The following is a 7,173-nucleotide window of genomic DNA, read 5'->3' as shown; positions in this document are numbered from 1 at the left end:
AGAACTCAGAAGTTTTTCAGTCCAACGCTTCCCACCAGCACTAAATCCATTAAAAAAAAAAAAATCAAGCTGCTTTTACTACACCTAATTATACAGACTACATGGGCACTATTGTAATATAAATAAAACTATTGTTACTGCTAATAATTAATATTGCCGTCACTTGTGAATTCTCTCTTTTTTAAAACCACCTTTCTTTTTTGTTTTCTGAAACAGTCTGTATTTGCCTACTTTAAAAATCATTAAAAAGAAAATTGATCATTCTTATAACAAATACCAAGCGACAGCAAATGTGCACACCCAGGTTACAGAGATGAGGTTTATAATGGCAGTGCTGATGGATCGTTACTGTTTCCACCTCAGCGGGGCACCACCAGAACATAGTGCTCCACAAAAATGACATACCGAGTGGTACTGAAAATAACAAGAAAGTCCTCGGCAGGCCTGTATTTTTCACCGTTACATCAATGAGACAGCAACCCTGATTTTCTTATTTTAGTTTTTTGGTTTGGTTGGTTTCCTTGGGCATTTTCCTTAGACGGGGAGGAGGTTGCTAGAAAACGGTGCTTTTATCTGCGCCATTTTAATTTTTATATTTTCCCTCGATTTTCAGAGGAAAAATGTTATTCAAATATCAGTTTTACAGCACGGGTAACAAAGAGAACAGAGACTATAACTTTCCTTTCACGAGGTCAGATGTTCTTTAGGAATAAAACATAGGCTTTTTCACAGCCTTTTACATTTTCTTTCTGTTTCTTGACAGAATAGCAGCAAATTCTCGAAAGGACAGACCACCTGCGGCTCCAGCTTCACTGAAAAAGTGATGGAAGTGCTGAGCGCTTCGCCACATTCAGGCCAGATTCTTTATTTACAATGGCATTTATTTAAAACTGATTAATGTGTTTGTGCTAACAGAGCTAATGCTCAAGAAGAAAGCCACCTGTCGCCAAGCTGGGCATCCCATCCAAGCTCGTGTGCCAGGTGGTCAACCTCATCGACCATCAGTTTGTGAATCCTCCAAGCCATTACTCCTATGAGCATCCCTGGCACAAGCAACACTAGCTCCTCCAAGCTTTAGTACCCCTTCCTCTACATCTTTGCAGGCATTTCCAGGAAGTTTGTGATCTTTTTGCTAAGACATAGATGTATTGAATGTTAAAAATAGTAATTTAAAAACTTAGAACTGAAAACTCTCTAATTCTGAGTACGCATAAGGGCTCTCTCTTATTTTCTGAATTACGCAAGGCATAGAACATCTTATATAGTTTTTGGGATAATTTCCTCAAAGACATGCAAATTCCTCCCCTCTGCTCCTGAAGAGCTCCGCTCATAATAAGCTAAAATCTACAAAGCATCTTCACTGAAAAATAAATAAATAAATAAATAAATAAATAAAATAAAAATAAAATAAAAAAATAAAATAAAAAATAAAATAAAATAAAATAAAATAAAATAAAATAAAATAAAATAAAATAAAATAAAATAAAATAAAATAAAATAAAATAATAAAATAGAGTAAAAGAGTTCAGTGCAATGCAATCCACCTCATCCATATCCAGTAGAAAGGAAAGCACAGGCAAATTCATTTTCAGAAGCTTTTTAAAATGGGACAAATCTCGTGTTGACTGGGTTTTCAACCTGTGTTATAATGAAAATATATCTGCAAAATCTGCATCTGTCTGCCTCGAGCACCCATGCACTACTACGCACACCACTTGCACAGTGCAAGATGTGCTGGGACTGAACGTCAGGCTGGGGTTAGGACAAAGGATGCAAAGCTTACAGCCAACTATAAGATGCCACAAATGACTTGCAAAAGCACATTTCCTTTTCTTCAGGCTTAAAAACAACCACAGCCCTCCTCCCACCTTCCGGCAGGGCACAGAGGAAGCAAAGACGAGAAGATGCGGATTGGGGCAGTTCAGAAGAGAGCGATGTTTGTTATGACAGCTCCTGACTTCCTGGGCACGAGTTGGTAGGATTTTCCTTGGCTTTAAAACTGTTGCTTCAAAACTCAGCGTGCCCAAAAAGACTGTGCCAACAAATTAATGTAATTTCAGACTCAGGGGAGAACAGCTAATCAGAGTAGGAGGGTAGAAGAGTAGAGAGACATTAAAGAAGAACATCCTGAAGGAATAAATTACTGCCCTTTTTTTTTTTTTCCTGGATCCTCTTTTGAATGCTTTCTTTTGTTGTACTTCTTCTTCGCATTCATTTGATGAAAGACGATAAAAAATATAACACGGTAAGAATAGGCAAACCCTGAATACATAAAACACCTGCCAGAGGGGGGTCTAAAATTAGGGAGAAGCTGTGCATTCACATATTATTGCTTTTTCTTTAGGCTGAAGAAATGGTGTGAGCTTCATCTGTCCTTCAGGCCTCATCCTACTTCACCAGCCACGCATCCCTCCTCGCCAAGCTGCTTTGTGCTTGCGAGACCTCATCAGGGAAACCGTTGCTGACCTGGCAGCTCCCACCTGGCGGCGTAGGGCTGCAGAGAAAACACTGCCTTTCTGTTCCCTGGACCTGCTTGGCCTGAGACTGTGGATCTGGACAGCTTCCAGAGTGTGAATGTGGTGATAAGGGAAGGCAGAAAGGATTCGGAAGGCATATAGCGTTACACTGGGCACCAGCAAGGAAGGCAATGTAATTACCGTGATGCTGGCACGTGCTACCGCAGGGTGATACAGGGAAAGCTCAGCCATACAGCCACAATTTATCTCGACTCTTGGAAGTGACTGAGCTAAATATTCAGGCTAACAGAAAAGATGTCATTTGTAATGGTACCAAGTGAAAAAAAAAAAAAAAAAGTAGCAATTCTTGCTTTGAAAACATCATCAATGTGAATTCAATGGAGAGTTTAAGAATATCCTAAGGGATGGAAACAGAGAACAGAGATTAAAAGAAAAAAGAAATGCAAAACCAAAACCTAAGCAGACCTCTGTTTGTAGCCACTGGAAATGTCTCTTGCCCTGTAGTGGAGGCTGACAGAAAGCAGACAAATGTGCAGCGAACCACAGAGCCAGGGGGGAACTCAAACCATGCCACTTCCACACTGCGAGGTGTGACGAGACACACCTACACCCTCTGGATGCCTGTCACCCTCATCCTGGGCTTTCACAGCCTTCCGTGTAACGTGTCCCGTCCTCATAATTGCTACGACTTTCCTTTTATTTAAGTAAAATTGCTCTGAATGTACAACAAACATCTCTCAAGTCCTGTCCTCAGCCTGGTGAACAAACAGTGAGCAACCCCTTTGTAGCACTGCTAGCTGTTTGAAGCTTGTTCCCATGCCCACATTTGATGTTCTCTTTACAAAACAAAACAAAACAAAACTTGGGTCGCCTGTTCTTGATAGGTCATGCTGTCTAAATCTCTTAGCACTCCTGTTGCTTGCACTGAGCTCTCCTCTTATATACACAGATGTCTGCATGCACATACACACACCTTACTTATTAAAGCATACGTTCCTCCAAAACAGGACAAGCTCTTGCCCCTGATAAATAGAATGGCGTAATAGCCTTTCACCTTTTACATGTGGCATGCACACAAGAATAGCCAGACAGGATCTTATCTGCTGGCTTTAATTCAGTCTTTGGCCTAGCACAGCCCTAGACTCTTTTTTTTTACTATACTGGGGCATAAACCAATATCTGGCATTTTGTTGGTGTTTTTGCATTCCGTTTTCCCTTCACAGGTGAAACGCTTTCCACTCACCAATATTGAATTTTACTGTATTGATTACAGACTATTTCTCCAAGTTATCACAATTACTTGAATGTTAATGCTGTCTTCAGAAATAATTGCATCTCTTCCCAGTTGGTTATCTTCTGCAAATTGTATAACAGCATGCTTTATATCATCAGGAAACTTGGCAAGAAGAACATCCAATGTTTCTGGAAGGGGGCAAAGCTGTCAGCCCCAAATCCCCAGATGTCCTCCTTGGTGGAAAATGAAAAATTACCAGTTCTATTTGAGTGTAAGTGTTTAAGGACTTTCCTCTGATTGAGTATATTCCTCCTTCTCAGGCATTTTAGCTCATGCTTTGCTCCTGCCGGTAGAAAATTCTTGATGCCTTATCACAGAAAGTGGCCTCAGACTTGATGAGTTAGACTTTGTCTTCTGATGTGGGGTATCATCTGGGTTAAGCAGTGCTCGTCTGGATCCGTTTTCTTAGTCTGTCAGAGAGGACATTTCACAGGGCTATGCCAAGAGTTTTACTACAGCCAAAACTGTTTTGCCTTTATCCACTGGGTCAGAGAACTAAACCAAATTAATATAATATGCTTTGTTCTTAACAAATCCATGTTGGCTGCTTCGTGTAGGTTTATGATCCTCTTGGGATGAGCAAATAATTCATTTCGGTATTTTACCAAGTATGAGAGATGCAATGTTTGATTTACAGTTGTGGGTCCTCCCTTCCCCTGTTTTTTAAAGACATTGTTTGTATTTTAACACAAATCATCAGAACTGCCATGCAGGTTGCACCCATACAGATGAATAGAACAGAGCGGGGAAAGTTCTTGGGCACTGGGGCTGAATCCTCCCTATCGTACACTGCTAGAAGAGTTATGGTCTTATCTCAGGCACCCATCATTTGCACAAACAATTCCTGTACACCATTCATAATATGATTCAGGCCTTGAAACAGCCCCAGCTTGGATGAGACCATCCTGTTTTGAATGCTAAAGCTCACAAATACAGATGTAGCCAACCACGCCAGTCAGCCTTGAACGAGATAATGGCCCCGATGTTGTTTACCATAGTCTGTAGATATTGCCTCACTGATCATTGTAGAAAAAGAGCACGCTTTCAGAGATCTGAAATAATAAATCAAGTATGTAAAAGAAGGAACATGAGCCACTTCCTACAAAAGAAGAGAACTCTGGGGAAATGGCTAATGCCAAAAGTCTTTATATATACAATATATTCCCATCAGCAGGGGTCTAACACAGTAAAACAACATCGTGCACCACCCTTTAGGACTGGAGATCAGTTGCTGGGTCTAGATCACTCCCTCTGCCCTCCATGCAGCCTGTTCTCAGCACCTGAGGTGGTTCAAAAGAAATTCTTGGATGGGTTAGAGTTAGCTGTAGTAATTAATTCATAGCCCGTCTCTGGAGCTACATTAAGCAATGTTTCCATTAATGTTTCCAATTAGTTTTCAGGTAATAGTGGTGCATGGCGTTCTGAGAGGAACACGGAAAGTTGGTAGAGGTCCATTCATCAAAAAATGATAGGAACCATGGCCTCCATGGTATACACAGATGTTGTCCTAATCTAGGGGGGAAATTGAGAGAAAATTTAACACAGCAAATACAAAAGATATATCACAGTTAAAGACTTCTAGCCTTATAATTAAAAAGAGAATAAGGCAAAAGCGTATCTATTCAGCAGAGAGAGAGCGGAGTAATATCTAAAGGTAATCTAATTATGGTTTTAAATGAAAAAAAACACATTTTTTTTTTCAGTTTTCAGTGAGACAGATGACTCTCTAATAAGGAGGAGATTCAAAAGTGGGTAGAGACTTAAACGATCTCTAGCAAAATTATTCCAGCACGTGTAGCAGGATGGAAGAGGTGTGAAAAGGGTATCCTGATGGCAGGTTTGACACTCTGTGATGGGAACAGAGTGGACCCAAAGGCTTAATGCAGACCCACTTGCAAACTGTTGTCAAAGTGAGCACACCAGACCACAAACAAAAGGTTGACTATGAAGAGTTTGTTTATATCAGAAGGTAAATTAGAACAATCAATTTTTAAACTAGAGAAAATTGGATGTTCTGGGTGAAAGATTCCAATATTAAAGATTTTCTAAGGAAGTTTTTCTTTGTATGCTCTCTACTTGCGAAACAATCAATGGAAACTTCTCAAGGCTAGATCATGTCTGACCAGCCTCATGTGATGAGCTGAGGGGCAATTCTGATGACAGATGAATGGCTCATCATGTAGGTTTTGTCGGGTTTTTGTCAGCTTTTGACCATCCCTACATCACCTGGTGCTGGACAGTGGTTGATGGAGCAGGGCCACATGTGAGGAGGAAGGAGCAGCTGAGAGGGGCTGGGGGACCTGAGTGCAGCCCCCGTCCCGTCCCATCCCACCCCACCCCATCCCATCCCATCCCATTCCATCCCATCCTCTGCTCTGCTCTGCTGCGGGAGAGGGAGCGGGAGTGAAGGGGGAATGTTGGACATGGAGAGTGGGGTAGACAGTGTTTAAATTTTGTCTCTGTTCCTTGCTATCTGAATCCATTTTAATTGACAATACATTAAATTATTTTTTTCCAAGCCACCTGCGTTTTGCTTGTGATGCTAACTGGTAAGTGATCCTGTCTTTAAAGGTTAACCCACCACAGTCATGTGAGCTTGACTTTAATAAGGCTTTTGACATGGTCTCCCACCACAATATCACCTGGGAGCTGAGGGAGCCTGAGCTCAGCTAACAACAGAGGAGCTGAGCTTGAAAACTGGCTGGATAGCTGGCTTATGTGGCCGCGAGCAATAGCATAATGTCCAGCTGCAAGCTGGCAAGGAAGGACGGCAGGGACCAGCAGGGCTCCAAACACTCATCAGCAACCAGGAAGATGGTGGAGAGTGCAACTACAGCAAAATGGGAGATGCTAATTAAGCAAAAGGGGGCAGAGGAGAAGAGAGAGGTTGACAGAGTGAACGGCAGCACTTCTACCAACAGACAAAGACCCTGATAAGCCCAAGAACTGGGCCAAAAGAAACCTCATCAGGTTCAAGAAGGAAAAGCACAACGCTCTGCACCCAGGGCAGAATAACCCCAGGCATCAGCGCAGGCTGGGGAGAGCTGGCTGAGCAACAGCCCTGCTGGCAAGGGCCCAGAAGCTGGGGGAGAAGCCAGCTGAAACGGGAGGCAACAGCTCCCTGCAGGGAAGGCAAACTGCACACAGGCCTGTGGGTAAGGGACACTGTCCCCCCCTCCACAAGGACACTGTCTGCCATGGGCAAGGCCACCCCGTAAATCCTGGGCTCTCCGGTGAGGACACCCCTGTCAAGGAGGGTGCTGCAGACCATGGAGCATCCATCCGTGCCCCATCCAGGTGGGCAGGGGCCTCCAGGGCATCAGCCACCGGGACAGGGTAAGGGACATGGGACTGTTCTCTCTGCTCGGGACCCTCTAAGCATTGTCTGCAGCCTCCCAGATG

At 42.8% G+C, this 7,173-nt stretch overlaps 1 long non-coding RNA gene across 2 annotated transcripts in view; it reads left to right on the top strand.

Annotated features, from left to right (window-relative positions):
* Positions 1-6,119, top strand: part of LOC308189237 — a 28,402-nt gene extending 22,283 nt beyond the window's left edge. The window contains exons 4-5 of one of the 2 annotated variants that reach the window (XR_013946193.1): positions 764-2,245; positions 2,345-6,119. This is a non-coding gene — a long non-coding RNA (uncharacterized lncRNA). Of the gene's footprint in view, positions 1-763 lie in introns of both variants that reach the window. The other variant, XR_013946194.1, reaches the window with a different exon arrangement.
* The last annotated feature ends 1,054 nt before the right edge of the window (positions 6,120-7,173 follow it).

Source organism: Anser brachyrhynchus (assembly GCF_964034855.1).
Source record: "Anser brachyrhynchus genome assembly, chromosome: 2".
Taxonomy (NCBI): domain Eukaryota; kingdom Metazoa; phylum Chordata; class Aves; order Anseriformes; family Anatidae; genus Anser; species Anser brachyrhynchus.
The sequence above is the reverse complement of the archived record's forward strand: the minus strand, read 5'-3'. Positions and strand labels throughout refer to the sequence as shown.